The 21,384-nt window shown below is 38.5% G+C and overlaps 1 protein-coding gene and 1 non-coding gene across 2 annotated transcripts in view; both read right to left on the bottom strand.

The window, feature by feature from the left end:
* Positions 1–2,221, bottom strand: part of COL17A1 (collagen type XVII alpha 1 chain) — a 51,589-nt gene extending 49,368 nt beyond the window's left edge. The window contains exon 1 of the mRNA XM_060641578.3: positions 1,915–2,221. The gene's annotated coding sequence lies outside the window, so the exon portion shown is untranslated. The remainder of the gene's footprint in view (positions 1–1,914) is intronic.
* Positions 2,222–4,333: 2,112 nt separating this feature from the next.
* Positions 4,334–4,440, bottom strand: LOC132685709 (U6 spliceosomal RNA). Its single transcript, XR_009613278.2, has one exon. It is a non-coding gene; the product is annotated as a U6 spliceosomal RNA (small nuclear RNA).
* Between the last annotated feature and the right edge of the window lie 16,944 nt (positions 4,441–21,384).

The following is a 21,384-nucleotide window of genomic DNA, read 5'->3' as shown; positions in this document are numbered from 1 at the left end:
AACTATGCTAATTTCCATCCATAGTTCTAAGGGGCTGCTTTGTGATTATTTCATAGTTAATGATCTTTTGAAGATGTTTCTTTTTTCTACTTTTTTGAATTTTCTTTTCTTTCCACTTCATTTAAATGTCACATTCACCTAAAACTATTCCCAGGATGACGTGGAGAAAGACCCGCACACACAAGGACAAACTGCTATCAGGGGTAGTAAACTATCACACTGACCTTATTCTAATGACCCATGAGACCCTTGGTCTTTAGTAAGGAAGGGAATGGAGAAGCTAAGTGTTCTTATTTTAGGAATTAATCTTTCTATAGTCTGCTAAGGAATCGCAAGTAATTTTTACAGCTTCTATTACTCCATTCTCTGTACACTTCAAATTTTAAAACAAAGCAACAAAATGGTCCAAATGTGAGAAAACCATCCACTAGCTATGATCTGTTAGCACAGAAGGAGCGAGCAGCGTGACGGCCAGGAAAACCAATGTCCTAGGGTTGATGGTCTCAGCGGTTTTTATCTCTGCAACATCTCGGCAATGGGTGTGCCACCTTTGCTACATTTGGCATCCTTGATTTTTATCACTTGAGGTTGGGGGATTTGAGGCACCAGCTTTGTGATCATGCCTCTTGGTTACAGCCACATTTCGTTAAGTCCGGAGGCCGTTAACAATAGCAGAAAAGCCCCAAACCACGTAGACATAGACTCCTTTTGGCCAGACCTAATCTAAGAATGGGGTTAGTTCTTAGGTGGGATCAGTTTCATGAATCGGAGTTTCCATCCAAGATTGAAGCAAGACTCTTTAACTGCCCCCCATGTAAACTCTGATCGGATTTGTGTGGGTGTTTGAAGGGGCTCAGAGTACAGCTGGACACTCTGATTCTCTGAGGGGCATACATCAGGGGCCGGATGTCCTCTCTAGTCTAGTTCTGACTTAGATCTGTGACTTAACTCCAAGAGAGAGCAGATAGGGGTGAGAATAAACAATTTTGCTTTTCAAATGGCTATCTTTTAAAAATCGCACTATATTTTATGGATATTAGCAAATTCAACTATTTGCTACTCAAACAAAGTGATGTGCCAGAGGCTTTGCCTATCCTTCAGAAAGCAAAGTGGCAATTTGTCTTTGAGAAGTTAGTGCAGTCCAGTGAGATACTGAAGTTGGTAAATTCTCACACCAAAATGATTTAGGGGTGGGGACAAATTAACCAGTAAAAGTGTGTGCACAGACAAAATTTTCTCTCTTTTTTTTCTTGTTCTAAGTTTGACACCAGGAAATTCCTGGATTAATCATATCATTTCAGATATTACACTTTAGATTAGCGGCAGTAGTATTTTGAAAGTGTGGTAAACAACAATGTCCATCCATACTTTCGAGTTTAATCGGAACCTGCCAGCACAGAGGTCCCCTGGCAGCCCCTCACCTCTCAGAGCTGAGGGGCTGCTTTGAGAAGCTCCCACTTACCGACTCTTTAACTTCCCCCTCTGAGCTGTTGTCTGCTGTTGAGGGAAGAGAAGGAAACAGAGGTAGCAGGAGAGTGAGAGGCTGAGATTGAAGGAATTACCAACTCTGTCATAATCTAAATGAAACAACTCAACACAAGCCATTTGCAATACTGAAAATACCAAAAAAAGAAAAACAAACTGGCCACTAGAGTCCAAGTTATCTAAATTGGCCTTTCTCTCCTTCCCGCTGATGAATCTTTCTTCTCATTCCTTTGAAAGAACTGCCCAGAGCAGAGCAGAACGCAGAAACCAAAGTAACCATTTGTGATCAATTAATCACTTCAAGCACAACACTTGAACCTTAACAACTCACTCTTATTTTCTCCCAACAAATACTTGAGTTCTAAACAGCCAATGTCAAACCAAAGTCCCAGAAGAAGGGAGAAAGGGCAGATAACTCCTGTTACTTACCTCCTTTGAGATTTGGAAGGAACTGGAAACAACTTTGAATCAACCCCTCTCTCTCTTTCTCCTCCTGGTGTTTTCTCCAAGATGTTTGCAGGCCCCACTTTTTTTATCCAGACCCAGCTCAGGTGTGTTAGAGCTGAGTGATCTTTCAAAAATGTTCACTTCTCCTGCTCTACCCCTTGTTCCTTTCAATTCTTTGCTCCCTAACAAGTCCTGACAAAGGTGTGTCGGGGTTTACAGTGACTCCACCCTTCCAATTATCTGACACTTGCTGCATTTAAAAAAGATCTGCCTCCAGGAACCAAACTTCACAGGAGGCAGAAAGTTTCTCCTACAGGGGTAGGCCCATTAACCATTTATGGGTCCATGGGGAAAAGGGAACAAAGGTAAAGGAAATGCCCTTTATTACTTCTCCTTATCTTCCATAGCCAGAGAACTGCCACAATTTGGTTTTCCCTTTCCTCTCTGCCACAGAATAGTAAAAATCCCAAAACGCATGACTCATGGTGTGGCCAAGCTTCTGGGGGGCCTGTGGTCAACAGGCCCGAGCCCGGAAAACCTATGAAGTTGGCATGGTTTATATTCAAGACCTGTTTCTCCTGTAGATGCCTCTGCCCTCTTCCCTGCATTCTGACCCAAGCAGGGTCAAGCCCACCTGGAGGAAATGGGCCAACTCATTCAGAATAAGATGTTAGTGAATGCAAATATGGCACAGTTGGTGGCATAGGGATTCATTTTTTTTTTTTTTAAAGGGGCAGCCAGGTAGAGTGGTGTTTACTCCAAAGAGTGACATATTAGTGACAGGACTTTAGGCATTTAGCTACTAAATAATGGATAGATACTGTTGAGGATGGTGAAGGACCTTCTTGCCACTCAAATCAGGCAAACAGTCTCCAGATACCCAAAGACAAGTGTGGATGCCTAGAAACTCTGTGGCCTCAGCTACGTTCCATGGACCCATTAGACTTCCCTAAAGGGTCAATTTATACTAATCTATATACTTCTCTTGAAAGCCTGCTGAGCATCTGGCTTTTCAGGACCCCTAAAGACTAACTTGAGATTCTTGGTATTGGTAATATGGGAGGTCTGAACCTGGGACTCGCTTAGGTGGTATTCCCAGTCCTGAGGAGAGCCGTAGGATTCCTGGAGTATAGCACTAATGCATGTCTGTGCCCTGCCACTGTGGGCACTCACACCACTAGAAGGGTAGCAGGCCACCGAGTACCACCTGCAGCCATCTCATTCCTAAGCTCCCAATATTCTGTGCTGGAATAACCCACTTCAGAATCCTTTCAATGACCTAGAATGTGACACTACTGGGTTCTTGTATCTGGGATGTTCCTACTTACCCCAAATAAATACTTACTCAACGTGTCTGCCCTGGATCTCATGGGAAAAGAGCACTGGAGAATCTGGAAGATGGAGAGCTTTCAGCATAAAATTGACATAAGCCTGCATCATTCATTCATTTATTCATTAATTCATGAGTTAAACGAAAACATGTTGGCTCCTGCTTAGAGCCAGACATTATTTGTTGAGAGTTCAGTGGTGAAATGTAGACATATTCTCTGTCCTTATGGAGTTCACAGTCTGGTGGAACAAGATAGGTCTTAAACAACATATTACTCTACTAAGTCTGCCGGAACAAAATTCTGGTGGCTTACACAACAGAGATTCATTCTCTCACAGTTCTGGAGGCTGGAAGTCCAAGACCAGATGTGGGCAGCTTGGGTTTCTCCTGAGGCCTCTCCCTTGGCTTGCAGAGGGCTGTCTTCCTGCTGTGTTCTCACTTGGCCTTTCTGTGTGTGTGTGTGTGTGTGTGTGTGTGTGTGTGTGCGCGCGCACGCGCTCAGCATCCCAGCTGTCTCTCTCTTGCTACATATCCTAATCTCCTCTTACAGGGACACCAGTCAGATTGGATTAAAGCCCATCCTAACAGCCTCATATTAACTACTTCATTAAAAGCCATATCTCCAGGGGTGCCTGGGTGGCTCATTCGATTAAGCTTCTGACTCTTGATTTCAGCTCAGGTCATGATCTGAAGGTTTGTGGGATCGAGCCCTGCATCAGGCTCTACATTGACAGCGCAAAGCCTGCTTGGGATTCTCTGTCTCTGTCTCTCTGCCCTTCCCCTACTCATGCTTACTTGCTCGCTATTTTTCTCCTCTCTCAAAAATAAATAAACATTAAAAAAAAAGCCATATCTACAGATTGTGGTCACATTATAAAGTAAGGGGGGTTAAATTTCACCATCTAAATTTGGGGGTGGGAGACACAATTTTTTTTTTATTTTATATATAAAATTTTAATGCTTAAAAAAAAATCAAGTACTGCCAATTAGCATCATATCCATTCATACTTTATTTAAAACAGATGGAAAATTTTGTGGATTTTTTTTAATGATAGAGTATACCATAAAAAAAAAAATATGGAACGCTTCACGAATTTGCGTGTCATCCTTGCGCAGGGGCCATGCTAATCTTCTCTGTATCGTTCCAATTTTAGTATATGTGCTGCCGAAGCGAGCACGGGAGACACAATTTATAACAGATGGTGTGCGTACCCCAAACAATTCAGCGCAAATAAAGAAAGAATTCTGGATATTACCAGAGAAGAGAAGAGGAGAGATCATTCAGAGGAGAGGTGGAAGGACAAGTCCTGCTCAGAAGGTAACATTCAGACTGACAGAGGAAGGTTAAACAGAGGTTGTACAGGTGAAAGGAGGGATTGAGAATGTTCTAGAATCTAGACAGGGAAGAAAATATTTGAGAAGGCTATGAAGTAGAAGAAGCATGATGAATTTGAGGAAAAGTGATGCCAATCTATTTAACTGTACCAAATGAAGGTAGGGTGGCAGTGGGAGTGAAGCTACAGGGAGAACAGGGCCTTATTAGTCAGGGGAGGGAGGTGTTTTAAGGCACATGGAAAATGTTCTTAAATGGACATCAGGAAGCAACTCTACACTGGTACTGTATCAGTATTTGGATTATTAAGAAAGAAGAGAGACTGGAATTAGTGTTTTCTAAGGTCTATTGTGTGCCAGATATTTTACATATGGTATTTTATTTAATCCCTATAGAAACTCTAAGAGTTGCTCTCATTTTATAGCCGAGAAAAGTGAAACTCAGGGAGGTCGAATAATGAGGCCAAAGATTTTACACTTAATAAGTGGCCCTAAATGGAGTTGATGATTGATCATAACTACCTGATAAAGCCTCCATACAAAACCAACAGTATGGGGTTCACAGAGCTTCCAGGTTGGTGAACATATCCGCGTACCAGGAGGGTGACACATCCCAGGTCCACACGGACAGAAGCTCAGGTGCTCAGGAATGTCCGAGACCTCACCCAATGCATCTCTTAGTCTGGTTGTTCATCTATATCCTTTATCATGTCCTTTAATAAACTGATAAACATAAATAAGTGTTTCCTTAAGTTCTGTGAGCTGCTCTGGCAAATAAGTGAATCCAAGGGGGAGGAGGTCACAGGAACCTCTGATTTGTAGCCAAGTTGGACAGAAGTTGTGGGTAACCTGGGGACCTATGACTTACAACTGGCATCTGAAGTGGGGGGCAGTCTTGTAGCACCAAGCCCTTACCCTGTGGGATCTGACTCTATTTCCAAGCAGACAGTGTCTGAATGAGTTAAATTTTAGGACACACAACTGGTGTTGCAGAGTTGTCTGATGAGGGAACCCCCCTCCCCCCACTGACTTTTGGTGACCTAAGCATCCAAAGTGTTGCAGGCTTGGTAGTGATGTGAGAGTAAAGGAAGACACAGGAGGAGGAGTGGGTTTGTTTTTTGTTGTTTTTTTTTTTTTACACAGTGGCAGAGCCTATATTCCTCCAACCCTCATTACCCATTGCCTTGTGTATCATTAAAATTTAAATATGCCCATGGCTTTGGGATGAAAGAAAGTAAGCAATATCAAAATAGATCAGGCCTGAGAGCAAATGACAACTTAAATCAGAACAAAAACCATCTGAATAGTGGGGATATTTGCAGTCAAGAGCATTATGGTGTTGGTATAGTTTATTGATGCTTTTAGATAAAAATCTGTCTATTAGGACTTGGCAATCATGGACCAAACAGTTATTTAACTATAACCAAATATATAAATATAAAACCAAACATGCTACCCAACCATTGGAATCAGCATGGCTTTTTTTTTTCCTCTCCCCTTGGGGTCCTATAATAACATTGGTACTCTCCAGGGACAATGGAAAAGTCAGACCCAAAATAGATAAACCCTAAAGTAATTCATCCAAGATCCTCTAAGCTAACTCAATAGCTAATAAGCCTGTGTGTGTGTGTGTGTGTGTGTGTGTGTGTGTGTATGTGTGCGCGCTATTTACACAGTCCTGTACTAGGCACTTTGGGAAAGAAGGAAATTAAAAGAATTCAAGTGTTTATATTCTACTCAACGTTCACCATTTATCGTGCTTGCAAAAATCATTTATTTATTAAAAAAATTTTTTTAATGTTTGATGGAGAGAGAACATGAGCAGGGGAGAGGCAAAGAGAGGGAGACAGAGTTGGAAGCAGACTCCACACTGTCAGCACAAAGCCCTGTCGTGGGTCTCAAACCCACGAACCATAAGATCATGACCTGAGCCAAGGTCAGACGCTGAACCAACTGAGCCCCTTAGCAAAATCATTTATAAGAAGACATTACCTTGGTACATGGAGTGAAAGAAATCTTATATTCATTCAACATTCATGAATTAAGTTCCTACCATACTCCTGGTACTAAGGGAGTTGTCTTTTACATGTTTTAAATTAACCAGAAAACAACAAAATCCTTGCTAAAATGAAGGAACAAAGAGTCAAGGTTAGGAAGTAGCAGTGACTAAGACACCGGAAAGGTGTTTCTTGTTCCCTCCTCCATTCAGAGCTCTGTTAATGAGTCACATTTCATCAATTTGTGATGGACTAGAAAGAAAATTTCCTTAAGAGGCAACCGGAAAAATATTCATCCACTCCAAATTATCTACTGACTTTTAAATAGGTTGGGGAGAAAGGGTGTCTGTTCACGTGTAGCCCAGATTGGCACCTGGTGCCCAGATTCTCATCACTTGCTGAGCAACGTGAGTGTGGGTGGACCCTGTTTTACATGGTTGCCAAGTTTCTGAAAAGTGATGTGTAAATCCACTTTTTAGTAACAGGGTGAGTGTTTTTTGTCAAATGACTATTCACTGCTTCATTAATCTTTGTGAACACAGAGTTTTCTTTACTTACTTGGCTTAAAGGAATGTACCCTATCAGTGGATTTCTACCAATTTCGTGACCCTCTTATAAAACATCACATGGTAGTGATATGTTGTTCTCATGAAACTTTCATCCAGGAATCCTGAGGCTTTGGGATATGCTCGCCTTGCATTCCTAAGAGACAATAAGAAATTCACTGAGAAGGAGGTGAGAGAAAATCATTTTATATTTAATGAGATAATTCCAGTATCTACAGTCATTGATTTAGCTCTTTTGTCGGATAGTAAACCCACTAATTAAAAAAAAAAAAAAGAATTCCTACATATTAAATTAAAAACGATACAATAATTACTTGTTGCAGTTTGCTACCATCTTTCTAAGACTAGAAGGACATATTTCTGCCTAACTTTCTCTTTGTTTGCATGTACTCCTGGATAAGAACTCCCTGTAAACAATGATGACAATAGCATATGTCAGAATTATGGAGCAAGTTGGCTTTTGGGAGGATGCAGCTGAGAAATAGTACCAACTCCTGCCCTTCCGCATGTGGGCTTAAGGTCTCCATCTTCTTTTCCTCTCTCTGATAGTTCTTGAATTGTTCCCAAACTGTGTTCCTTGCTGCCTTTATTATAACAGAGCACCTGGTTTCTTTCCTTCCATTTCTAATTTCAGATCTATTTACTCATTTACCCACTCAGAACCCATAAACATTTGTTGAATGAATGAACAAATACCTATTGTCTACTGTGAACATGGCATTGGGTGTATAGACACAATTGAGGATGAGATGTAAAACATACCTTTAAGGAATTTACAATACAAAAAAAAAAGATATATGGGTATCCAGCTGTGGGCGTCACCTAATGTTTCATGAAAGAGATGTCATTTGAGTTGGACTGAAAAAGATGGGTGGTATTAAGAAGCTGAAGGTGGAGCTGAAATTTCAAGCACAGGATCCAGCATGAGAGGCACAAACACAGGAAAGAGTAAGGCTTGGGTGGAGGATGGTAAAACATACCATGAAAAAAGAGAAGATAGGGAGAGGTTGGAGGTATAGGGTGTGCCAGCTGGATCATGGGGAATCTGAAATGCCAGCCTGAGGAATGTCTACATCGTTCCATGGGTGAGAGGGATTTATGGGAAGTCAAAAAATGGAATGATGAGAACTTGGTGGAACAAAAATTAATATGGTGACAATGTAGAGTGGACCAGAAGAGATGAGATAGTGAGACCAGTAAGGACACTAGGGCAATAGTTTAGGTGAAAGATAAAGGCTGAAGTTTAGCAGGGCAAAGATGAAAAAGGAAAAGAACCAAAGGGGCCAATATCAGGGAGGTTGGGCAGACACATTGCGTTTAGTGATTGCTGCTAGGATGACAAAGAGAGTAGGGCTTAGGATGACACTGAGATTTTTCCAAGCCAACCACTGACCATAGCAACTTTCCTCCTTTTCTCTCATTCAAAAGGCCACCTTCTACCTTCCTCAAGATGCCATCTGTTAGAGCTTGCAGGAGGATATGGGAGAAAAAAAGATCATTCCCTTGGTTTGGACTTTTCCCTGCTTCCATTTTTTTGTCCTATGTTCATTACCTAATACATGGGAGGTATAAAAAATGGCTTTATTTTCTGTCTTGAAGACTTTAGATATTAAGACAATGGGATAATACTGGAATATATTACCTGTAAATAATATACTTAATTAGTTTAAAACCATCATGTGTTATTGCTAACACATGCCCTACTAAATTATCTATAATTCTTTTCATTTTTTTCACAATAATTATTTATTTAAGTAATCTCTATATCTAATGTGGGGCTTCAGCTTACAACCCTGAGATCAAGAATTGCACGCTCCTCTGACCTAGCTAGTCAGGCGCCCCTGTAACTTGTTTCTAATAATAAATATTTATAGATTACTTTTTATCAAAAGACAGCAATAAGCCAAAGAAAAATATGTGAAGTGTTACTCTTAGCAGTTGCTTCCCTTTCATAATCAGAGAAAATATATACCTTAGATTCCAAAAGATTCCCCCATTTATGGAAGAAATGAAAATCCTCCTATCTGGGCTGGAAGTAATTCCTCTGTTTGGAACTGTTTACCTGCCCACACTGGCAGTGTTAAACCTCTCTAAGAGCTGGGGTAAGCCAAGTTATTCATACTTTATTTGCTCAGAAATTACATAGAAGGGATGTCAGAAGCATCAAGGAGATTATAAGTTCAATATTGCTCATAGAAAAAAAGATGAGCTCTCAAGAATGAGTAACCGAATGTAAATAGACTAGTTGTTTAAATAGACCAATATGTTAGGCCTGATCCCTACTGGGGAGCAAGGAAAAACAATTCAACAAAATAGCAGGAAGCCACATGACAGATGGATTTACTACTGGATTTTAATGGCCTTTAGCCCAAAGATCTGAAATGTCTGCATCAGGTGATGAGCATTTTCTTGTACTATATTCCAAGATTCAGAAGATGGGCTTGGCTCTCATAAAACATGTCCACACAAGGACCATCTTCATTCAGATGAAGACCACACCCTGTTATCTAGTTTGTGGTTACCACTGTTTTCCTCATGGGTATATCTCTAATATATAGACTCACACTGAAATCAGGTCTTATTCCCTGACATGCTCATTGACTCAACATTCCAGTGATTATAACACTCATCTAAAAATTTCCAAACTATTCTTACATCAGTGGTTCCCAGCTTGTGTTTTGGGGCCCTTGGTGTTTTAGCCATTTGCCAGAATCAGACGTAAATCAGATCATTTAAGTCCAGTAAAGTTTACCCTTTTTTGTGCCCCATGAGTTTTGACAAATGCATATAGTTGTATAGCCACCACATTCAAGATCTAGAATAGTTCCATCCCATCCCCAAGTTCCATTGTGTACCATTGTAATCCATCCCCATCTAGAGCCCCTGTCAACTACTAATCTGTTTCCTATTGCTATGGTTTCCTTTTTCCAGGTTGTCATGTAATGGAATCCTACAATACATAGCCTTTTGAGGCTGGCTTCTTGGACTAGAACTTGAGATTCATCCGTGTTGTGAACATTAGTTTGCCTCTTTTTATCACTAAGTAATATTCAATTTTTTGGATATACAATTTTTATACATCCATATGTTGATGGCCATTTGAATTGTGTTCAGTTTTTGTCAATTATGAATGAAGTTTGCTTTAAACATTATGTACAGATTTTGTGTGAACATAAGTTTTTTATTTCTCTTGGACAAATACCTAGGTGTGGAATGCTGACCTAGGTAAATATAGATTTAATTTGTTAAGAAACTAGCAATTGTTTTTTTTAAATGTTTGTAACATTTTGCATCTTCACCAGCATGTATGAGAGCTCATATTGTTCTATGTCTTTGTCAGCTGTTGGTATTGTACATTTGTTTGATTTTCATCATTCTAGTAAGTGTGGAGTGGTATTATGTTATGGCTTTAATTTGCATTTCTCTGTTGACTAATGATGTGGATCATCATTTCATGTGCTTATTTCTCATTCATTTATTTTCTTTGGTGAATTATCTGTTCAGATCTTTGCCCATTTTCCAATTGCATTGTTTTCTTATTATCGAATTTTTATAATCCTATATATATTCTGGGTATAAATCCTCTTTGAGGTGTTTTGCAAATATTTTATCCTAGCCTGTAGCTAGACTTGTCGTTTTCTTAATAGAACACTTTGGAGAGGAAGTCCAATTTATCATTTTTTTCCTATTATGAATTGTATATTAAAGCCATGTTTAAGAAACATGCCCAACCCAAGTTCATGAGGATTTTCTCATATATTTTTTCTAGAAGTTTTATTATTTTCAGCTTGAAATTTATAACTGTGAATCATTTTGAGTTAATTTCTATGTGAGAGGTATCTATTAAGGTTTATTTATTTTTTTTATATAGGGTGTCCAATTGTTCCAACACCATTTGTTGAAAAGATGATCCTTTCTCCATTGAATTACCTTTGCAAATTTGTCAAAAAATCAATTACTTATATAAGTATTGGTCTATTTCTGAGCTATTATGTGCCATTGATCTATGTGTCTGCATCTATTGACACAAATATGTGATTTTTCTCTTTTAGCCTATTGACGTGATGGATTGCAATAATTGATTTCAAATGTTGCACCAGTCTTGCATACCTGGGATAAATTCCACTTGGTCATTGTGTACAATTCTTTTTACACATTGATATGGTTGATTTGCTAAGTTTTTAAAAAAAATTTTAATGTTTACTTGTATTTGAGAAAGATGGAAGACAGTTCATGAGTGGGGGAGGAGCAGAGAGAGACTGAGACAGAATCTGAAGTGGGCTTCAGGCTCTGAGCTGTCAGCACAGAGCCTGATGTGGGGCTTGAACTCACAAGGGGTGAGATCATGACCTGAGTGGAACTTGGATGCTTAGCCAACTGAGCCACCCAGATGCCCCTGATTTGCTAATTTTTTTGAGAATTTTTATGTCTATATTCATGAAAGATACTGGTCTCTAGTTTTCTTATAGCATTTTTGTCTGGTTTTGGTATTAGGGTAATTCTGGCCTTATAGAATAAACTAGAAGTATTTCCTCTGCTTCTAATGTCTGAAAGAGATTGTAGAGGATTGGTATAATTTCTTCCTTAAATGTTTGGTAAAAGTCACCAGTGAATATATCTGGGACTGATGTTTTTTTAAAATAGGTTATTATTGATTCCATTTCTTTAAGAGATATAAGCCTATCCTAATAGTCTATTTCTCTTTGTGAGTTTTGGCAAATCATATCTTTCAAGGAACTGGTCTATTTCATCTAAGTTATCAAATTTGTGGGTGTAGAGTTATAGTGATTCCTTAAAAATTTTTTTTTAAAGAGTTTTTTTTAAAGTAAACTCTATACCCAATGTGGGGCTCAAACTTACAACCCTGAGCTCAAGAGTCACATGCTCTACCAAATGAGCCAGCCAGGCGCCCTATAGTTTTCTTTTATTATCCTTTCAATGTCAGTAGGATCTGTAGTAATGTCCTCTCTTTCATTTCTGACAGTAGTAAATTATGGAGTCTCTTTCTTAGTCAGCCTACTACAGGCTAATCAATTTTATCGATCTTTTCAAAGAACCAACTTCTGGTTTTGTTGATTTTCTCCATTGGTTTCTTGTTTTCAATTTCATAGATTTTTGCTATAATTCTTGTTATTTCTTTTCATCTGCTTCCTTTGGATTTAATTTGCTCTTTTTCTCATTTCCTAAAGTGGAAACTTAGATGATTGATTTTAAATCTTTCTTCTTTTTTAATATTAGCATATGATGCTATCAGTTTCCCTCTAAACACTGCTTTAACTGCATATCACAAATTTTGATAACACATATAGTGTTTTCATTTAGTTCAAAATACTTTAAAATTTATCTTGGTATTTCCTCTGATTCCTGTGTTATTTAGAAGAATGTTGTTTAATCTCTAAGTATTTGGGATTTTCCAGTTATCTGTTGTTTTCTAGTTTAATTCCATGTCATTGAAATCAGACATGTCATTGAGACCATCCCCCCTCCCACAACCCCTCTAGTAACCCTCAGTTTGTTCTCCATATTTATGAGTCTCTTCTGTTTTGTCCCCCTCCCTGTTTTTGTATTATTTTTGTTTCCCTTCCTTTATGTTCATCTGTTTTGTTTCTTAAAGTCCTCATATGAGTGAAGTCATATGTTTTTTGTCTTTCTCTGACTAATTTCACTTAGCATAATACACTCCAGTTCCATCTACATAGTTGCAAATGGCAAGATTCCATTCTTTTTGATTGCTGAGTAATACTCCACTGTATATATATACCACATCTTCTTTATCCATTCATCCATCAATGGACATTTGGTCTCTTTCCATACTTTGGCTATTGTTGATATTGCTGCTATAAACATGGGGGTGCATGTGTCCCTTGGAAACAGCACACCTGTATCCCTTGGATAAATGCCTAGTAGTGCAATTGCTGGGTCATAGGGTAGTTCTATTTTTAGTTTTTTGAGGAACTTCCATACTGTTTTCCAGAGTGGCTGCACCAGCTTGCATTCCTATCTTTTTTTTTTTTAACATTTATTTATATTTGAAAGAAAAAGAGAGAGTAGGGGAGGCGTAGAGAGAGAAGAGACAGAGGATGCGAAGCAGGCTCTGTGCAGACAGCAGTGAGCCAGATGCAGGGCTTGAACTCACAGACTGTAAGATCATGACCCAAGCCTAAATTGGACACTTAACCAACTGAGCCACATAGGTGCTCCTGAATCTGTCCATTTCTGATAGAGGCATGTTGAAGTCTCCAACTATGATAGTGGATTCGTCTATTTCTCTTTGAAATTCTATTGCTGTTTGCTTCATAATAGTTAGATGCTCTGGTTTTAGGTGCATATACATTAAGGATTGTCCTGTCTTGTTCTACAATTGACTTATTCTTTATGCAATCCTCTTCTTTATCTGTGATAATTTTCCTTGCTTTGAAGTCTGATTTTTCTGAAATTAAAAAGCTATTCCTACTTTCTTTACATTAATAATAGCATGGTATATTTTTCTCCATCTTTTTATTTTTCATCCATACTTTTGATCTATATGTGTTTTTATATTTAAAGTAGTTTTCTTGTAAACAACATATAATTGGGTCTTGTGTTTTGATCCACTCTGACAACTGTGTCTTTTAGATATTTAGACCATAGACATTCAAAGTGATGATTAATAACAGCTGGGTTAATACCTATCATGTCTGTTACTGTTTTCTTTGTTACCCTTTTTCTTTGTTTCTATTTTTGTCTTCCATTCTTTTTCTTGCCTTTGTGATATTAGTTGAGTGTTTTATATGATTCCAGTTTCTCTCCTTTCTTGGTTATACCTCTTTTTAAAGGTTGGTTTTTTTTTGTTTTTTTTTTTTTTTTTTTTTTACTGGTTGCCCTAGAGTTTACATTTACAAGTAAAGTCCACTTACACATAATACTATACCACTTCATGTTAGTGTGAGTATCTTACAATAGCAAAATAATTCCAACTCCTCCTTCCTGTCCTTTGTATCATTGCTGTATTTCATTTTACTTACATATAAGCATATATTATATACATAATATATGTACATAATACATATATGTATTATACATACACACATATGTTGTACACATACACACAAAATATATTTTGAACAAACTGTTGTCTGTTAGATAAATTAGTAATAAGAAAAATAGAAGTTTTTATTGTACCTTCATTTATTCCTTTTTCAGTTCTCTTCCTTACTTTATGTAGACCTGAGTTTCTGACCTATATAATTATCCTTTTTTCTAAAAAACTTCTTTTAACATTTCTTAAAAGACCTGTCTATTGACAACTCACTCCCTCAATTTTTTTTGTCTGAGTAAGTCTTTATTTCTGACTGACCTCTTTTATTACTATTCTTGTAGCAGACATCGTTGGCAGTGATGGTATCCAATCATGATCTCTGTGATTTCATTTGAGACTGGTTCAGTGGGCAGATATCTGTTTTTTCAGTAGCAACATTAAATATTAAGAAAGCATGACATGTGCTATTTGTTGCAGTATTTGACATTTATCCTCAAGAAAAGCACACACAAGGTGATTTGCCTTTATTTGATTTCTTTAATCCACAAAAGAATACAAATCATTAACAGTGTGGTGAGTGTTATGGACTTTGGTGTAATGGATAGGATTTGACCAAGCATTTCCAGAGTATTTGCAAGGAGAATCGGGCAGTACACGTCAACTTATTACCATGGCTCTGTGCATAGTCTTCTGTATAGACTGGGAATGTATTATCTGTTATAGTGGTCATGGTGGCAGCTTCTCAATTCTACCCCGACACTTTTCCTTTTAACCTACTGCCCTTGTTAATGATGGATTTAGGAAGGAACTGTGACCCATTTCTTGCCAATTGTACATGAAGAAAGCCTATCTAGGGACTTTTTGGGAGAGGCTTATTGCTTCTAAAGAGACAAAGAAGAGATAAGCCTTTTCTTTTTCAGGATATTGTTATGTCTGGATGTGATGTAGAATTGTTAAAACACTACAGCCACAAGAGCAAAATCACCACAGTGAGGAGATGAGAATTGAAAACATCCTTGTTCCTCAATGACAACACTGAGAGCCAGAATAAATAGTCATGGAGCCACCCTATCTCTGGATTCCTTGGATATAAGATTATAAATTTCCTTATCTTTTTAAAAAATATTTTACTTATTTTTGAGAGAGAGAGAGACAGAGTATGAGTGGGGGAGGGGCAGAGAGAGAGGGAGACGCAGAATCTGAGGCAGGCTCCAGATTATGAGCGGTCAGCACGGAGCCAGACAGGGGCTCCAACTCATAAACCACAAGATTATGACTTGAGCCAAAGTCAGACGCCCAACTGACTGAGCCACCCAGATACCCCATAAACTTCCTTATCATTTAAGCCAATTTGAATTGGTATTTTCAGTTATTGGAGTTGAAGGCATCCTCACTGATACATAATAATATATAATATTGTCCAAACTTACATACATAATAAGTAATGAATTCTCTAAATCTACATTGATGGTGTTGTGAATAATAAAATAAAAAGTCATTTTAAATGTTAATGAAGTCAAAATATCCCTCTGGCATTGCCTAATTTTTTAATCATTTGATTCCAGAAGTACACATATCATCATGTGGAACTCTGTAAAATATTTTGACCTTAAGAAGAGATATTCACATTCAAACGTTGAGAATGATTCACTCCAATGTAGACTCAAATGTAGCTCCCTCATTGTCAAGACCACAAACACCCAAGACTTACAAGTACCAATTCTCAGAAGATGCAAGAACCTTTGAGACTAATTTTAGTAAAAATGGGCATCATTCTAATGTTTTAACTTTTTTAAATGTTTATTTAATTTTGAGTAAGAGAGAGACACAGCAGGTGTGGGGGAAGGGAAGAGAGAGAGGAAGACACAGAATCTGAAGCAGGCTCCAGGCTCTGAGCTGTCAGCACTGAGACTGCTGCAGGGCTCGAACCCATGAACTTCGAGATCATGACCTGAGCTGAAAGTCAGCTGCTTAATCAACTGAGCCACCCAGGCACCCCTTTTTCTTGTTATTTTTTAAAAAATTTTTTTCTAATGTTAGTATCATAAAATCTTGGAGCTCAAAGAGGTCTTAGAGATCACCTAATGATAATGCAAATGAGAAAACTGAGATCCAAATAAACTAAATATGTTATTGAAGGTCATCTATGGTAGAGACAGGACTGAGATGTAGGTTTTTGTTTGCTTGTTTTGCTATGGCATTTGGGGAACTGTTCAAAATGCATTTTGAGGCTCTTAACTATCCTAAATACTGAGGAACTTGAAGGATTATCAAACATTGTAGACCAGGCATGTTCTTCTAAAATCTGGTGCAAGTTTTAACAATTCTCAATGATGAACTTAAGTAGAATAACCCTGATCCTGATGATTTTTACCATCCACTCATTTCTCTTGGGAATAAGAAGTAAGCTTAGCCATTGCACATACTAACAAGATACTTGAACAGTCAGGATAGTTAGTGTGGCATAAAATCAAATGTATTTTATAAGGTAATTTTTTTTGCCATGTACTCTGTGTTTATCAGATTATGCTTGTTTCATCTATATTGAATAAAGCGGCCACAGGAGGAATAGTACCTGAAATGGGGTACTGAAATTTTAAAGAAAATACTTTCATTTCTGATTATCTCAAATCCCCCAACTCTTTGGCCTGTTACTAGAGGACTTAATTAAAATTTTAAATAGCCACAAAAATGATAAAGATCCAATAATCTGATGCTAAAAACATTAATGAGCATCAGGGAAATACAAATCAAAACTACAATGAGCTATCACCTCACACTTGTCAGAGTGGCTAAAACCAACAACACAGGAAACAAAAGGTATTGGTGAAAATATGAATAAAGGGGAACCTTCTCACACTGTTGGTGGGAATGCAAACTGGTGCAGCCACTCTGGAAAACAGTATGGAAGTTCCTCAAAAAGTTAAAATTAGAACTATCCTCCAACCCAGCAATTGCACTAGGTATTTATCCAAAGAATATAAAAATACTAATTCAAAGGGATACATATACTCTGATGTACATAGCAGCAGCATCTATAATTGCCAAATTATGGAAAGAGCCCAAGTGTCCATTGACTGATGAATGGATAAAGAAGATGTGGTATATGGGGTACCTGGCTGGCTCAGTTGGTTGAGTGGCTGACTCTTGATTTTGGCTCAGGTCCCAGGGTCATGATTTTGGCTCATGATCCCAGGGTCGCAGGATCGAGCCCTATGTCAGACTCCACTGCTGACTGTGGAGCCTGCTTAAGCTTTGTCTCTCTCTCTCTTAAATGAAAAAAAAAGAAGAAGAAGAAGAAGAATATATATATATATATATATATATATATATATATATATATATATCTCCACACCCACACAATAGAATATTACTCAGCCATAAAAAAAGAATGAAATCTTGCCATTTGCAACAACATGGATGGAGCTAGACAGTATTATGCTAAGTGAAATAAGTCAGTCAGAGAAAGACAAATACTATATGATTTCACATCATAATTTAAGAATTTAAGAAACAAAACAAATGAGCAAAGGCAAGAGAGAGAAAGAGAGAGAGAGAGAGAGAGAGAGAGAGAAAGAGAGACCTTCTATAGAGACCTAACTATAGAGAACAAACTGATGGTCACCAGAGGGGAGGTGGGGGTTGGGTTAAATAAGTGAGGAGATTAAGGAGGGCATTTGTTGTGATGAGCACTGGGTGTTGTATGGAAGTATGGAATCTTATATTGCATACCTGAAACAAATATTACACTGTATGTTAACTAACTGGAATTTAAATAAAAACTTAATAGAGAGAGAGAGAGAGAGAGAGAGAGAGAGAGAGAGAGAGAGATCCATTAATGCTTCTCTTTCCCCACAACTAACAAGAAGGAACTTTCACTTCACTATAATGATTTCATAATAATCCTGTGTAACTTGCAAGAGTATCATAAATAAGGTTCAGGTCATCAATAATAATATATTGCCATAATTGAAATAACATTTTAATAGGTAATTTTGGAAGGAAGTAGACCTTCTAAATCCAAAACCTGGAAAAACAAACCTAGACTGAGAAGAAATATCTGGGTTAATTGCAGTCAGACTGACTTAACTGTATATAGAACCTCCCACCAATGTTCAAGGCTGCCTGTTTTCTTAGCAATAACTTGTGGATAGAGAACAGTGTTCTTGGCACAGGAAAAGCACAAAAGGGGACTTTTCCATTAAAGGGATAAAAATGCAGCAGGTATGTGACCTTTGGGTTTCCATTTTTGGTTTGTCTGAGTTAACTCAGACATCTGAGAAAGGGCTGGGAGAGTTAAGTTGTTTATGTAAACCTTAACTCATTTAATCAGACTATGAGGATTTTTTTAGGTTAGGAGACAGACAAAAATGGGTGTTTGATGAAAGATGGGAGAATTTACTCTGATGCTCAGACAAATGGGGTTGGGAGTAGGGTAGAATGGGAGGGAATTTCCATTAGTTCAAGATCTGATAAGTTGATCGTCAAGGGGGATTTTATCACAAAAGCTGGGAAGGGATTTTGAAATAGAAAGTTGATTTGATCGGATCTCACATGACCAAAAAAACCCTCACAGCAATTATCTACTTGTACTCTCAGAAAGTTCTTGCAGTCCATCAGACTGCCAGCTTTACTAAAGTCTGTGCACTCAACCCAGAACACCATCAGGCTTGTTCTAGAGCCCAGGAAATGCATAGGAAGAAAAGCAAAAGATCATTGGCTATTTTGAAAAATCAGCATAGTGTTAAGCCTGACAATAAAGCTAACGACTTTAGGTTTCTTGTAACAATTTGGGAAGAAGGTCTTACATGTAGTCACAGATTTCTTTTCCCCATATAGACATGGAGACTCTTCCGCTACCAGGAGGTCAGTGCCCAGTTAGAGAAAGAAGAACACAAATCAGAAAAGCAAATCTGGGGCGCCTGGATGACTTGGTTAAGCGTCTGACTCTTGATTTCAGCTCAGGTCATGATCTCACAGTTTGTGAGATGGAGCCCAGCTTGAGATTCTGTCTCTCCCTCTCTCTTTGCCCCTCCCCCTCTCATACATATACACACTCTCTCTCTCAAAATAAATAAACATTTAAGAAAGAAAGAAAAGCAAATCTTTTCCCATGGGCAAGACTGGCTAGAACAATTTGGTATCAATAGAACTTCAAAGGCCAGTGGCAAATTGAATGCCTATGGACACCATCCTGGCTAGCCTGCTTAATGAAACCGAGGGGCTGACTTTCCTCATTCCCCACATAGGACATCTGACCACTTGTCCTTTGTACCGCTTCTGCACCCGCCCACAATTTTTCTGCACCTCTAACACTTGAATGCAGCTGTTTGTTTTCTTAAAAGTCCTTGGATAAATGGGCTGGGTTTTATCTTTTCACTGTATTCCCACCAGTGAACACAGTGTCTATAGTACAACAGGCATTCAATAAATCTTCCTCCTTTCTGAGCTCCTGACTAGCGCTCCCAACCAGTGCTGTCTACCTCCAGGGATATCCTGTTGGGGCTTCAACTTCCATATGTCACAAACCAGACCTGTCACGCTCCCCCTCTATCCTCCCCTCAGCCACGTCCCTGGTGCTGTATTCATCTTAGTGTCTACAGGGCCTGGTCTGTATCAGGCTCGCTGTAGTATTTAGAAAACGTTCATGGAATGAACGTGGAATGAGAAAATAAGGAAAAAGAGAACAGAAAAGAAGTATGAGGGGGGAAAAAAAGTAAAATGAAGAAGGGAATCATGAAGGTAACAAAGCATAGGGAACTGAGAAGGATAATTGAGATTGGTTTCCCCCAAATCAGGAGGGATAGGATGCGTCTAGATCCCTCAACAGAAGAGCTAGAACACTCTTCAATTTATTCTACTTCTCTTCCAGCATTTTCTTCACTGCTTCCAATTTGGGTTAGACTCTCAATGTTTTGTGAATGTGATGAGAGAAGGGACTTACGGGCACGTTTCCACCTTCTCCACCATTCCTGCATACACAGATCATATCAACATCTGGGCTCTTTCCCACTATGAAGCATGGCAACAGTTGGTGAAAATGAAAAGTGTGATTAGACTCCTTGTTCCTAACCTTGTAGTTCTCGAGATGAGGCTCTGAAATGAAGGTCTGGGGTTAGGTTTCATTTGCTTTTCCCATGGGGAATGACTCCCTATTTTGCCTTAGGTAGGTAAAGGGACAAGATCTTGCTTGCTCTTCTGGTCCTGGAGTTTTTACAGTCTTGTAACTTATTGTATGTTTTCTTTCTGAGTTCTGTTGCCAGCTTATTCCAAGTCTGATGCTCTAATCTCTTTGATGACATGTCATAACTCTTACCCCAAGACATTTTCAGGTAAAGGCAAGATGCAGGCACTCCTTGATTTTATTTGTGGGAGGTACATTCTAGCCCACAGGGAAATGTGTAAGAAATATTCTGTCATTGTAAGGGGCTTGGTAAAATCATGCTGACATGTGGTAGTTGTGAAGGGTGTTTAGATCGATGAAAAGAGCATTTTCCAGAGAAATTATCATTTTTTCAACACTTGTTCCAAAAGGAGGCTTAAAGGACTCCTGTGATTGATTTTTTTAAACTGTGAAAGCCCCTGCTATTCCTATAGCAGCTGTTCTTACATGCTGAGTATCAGCCAATATACCCCAGATTCCTGGCATCCCTGGGATAGGTTTTTCTACTGGAATAGAGAATTTTACTGAAATATAAATGGGCAAGAATTTGTGAACTCCCTCAGTTAGCACATGGGGCAGGCTGTGAAAACCAATGATAGGAGGTCCCTTCCTCCTGAAAACCCTGGCCTAGAGACTTGAAAGATATTCTTTTTTGTAATATTTTAAACAAAATAGTACAAGTGCTCATAAAAATAAATTATTTACATGATATGGACTCTATTAAGAGACTTCTGTAGATCTCTAATTTAAATGAATATTAAAAACACAATTCAGCTTGTTGCCTTCAGGCACGGTGTTCACAAGGAAATTAGGCAACAGTACAGATTCAGGCTCAGAACAACCCCAAACACACTTGTTGTCCTAAACTTCAATCGTCCCCCCAAAAAAATTGGAGTTCAGGGGCAAGAATCATTTTCATGTAAGAAGAACAACACATTCATTCTTAATAAAACAAATGACATCCCCCATACAGCAAAAGAAATGAGCACACAGTTCATATTTAGATGAGTTGGATATTCCACAAAACATTAACTCCATGGATGAAC

This window comes from Panthera onca, chromosome D2, assembly GCF_046562875.1.
Source record: "Panthera onca isolate mPanOnc1 chromosome D2, mPanOnc1 haplotype 2, whole genome shotgun sequence".
NCBI lineage: Eukaryota > Metazoa > Chordata > Mammalia > Carnivora > Felidae > Panthera > Panthera onca.
The sequence above is the reverse complement of the archived record's forward strand: the minus strand, read 5'-3'. Positions and strand labels throughout refer to the sequence as shown.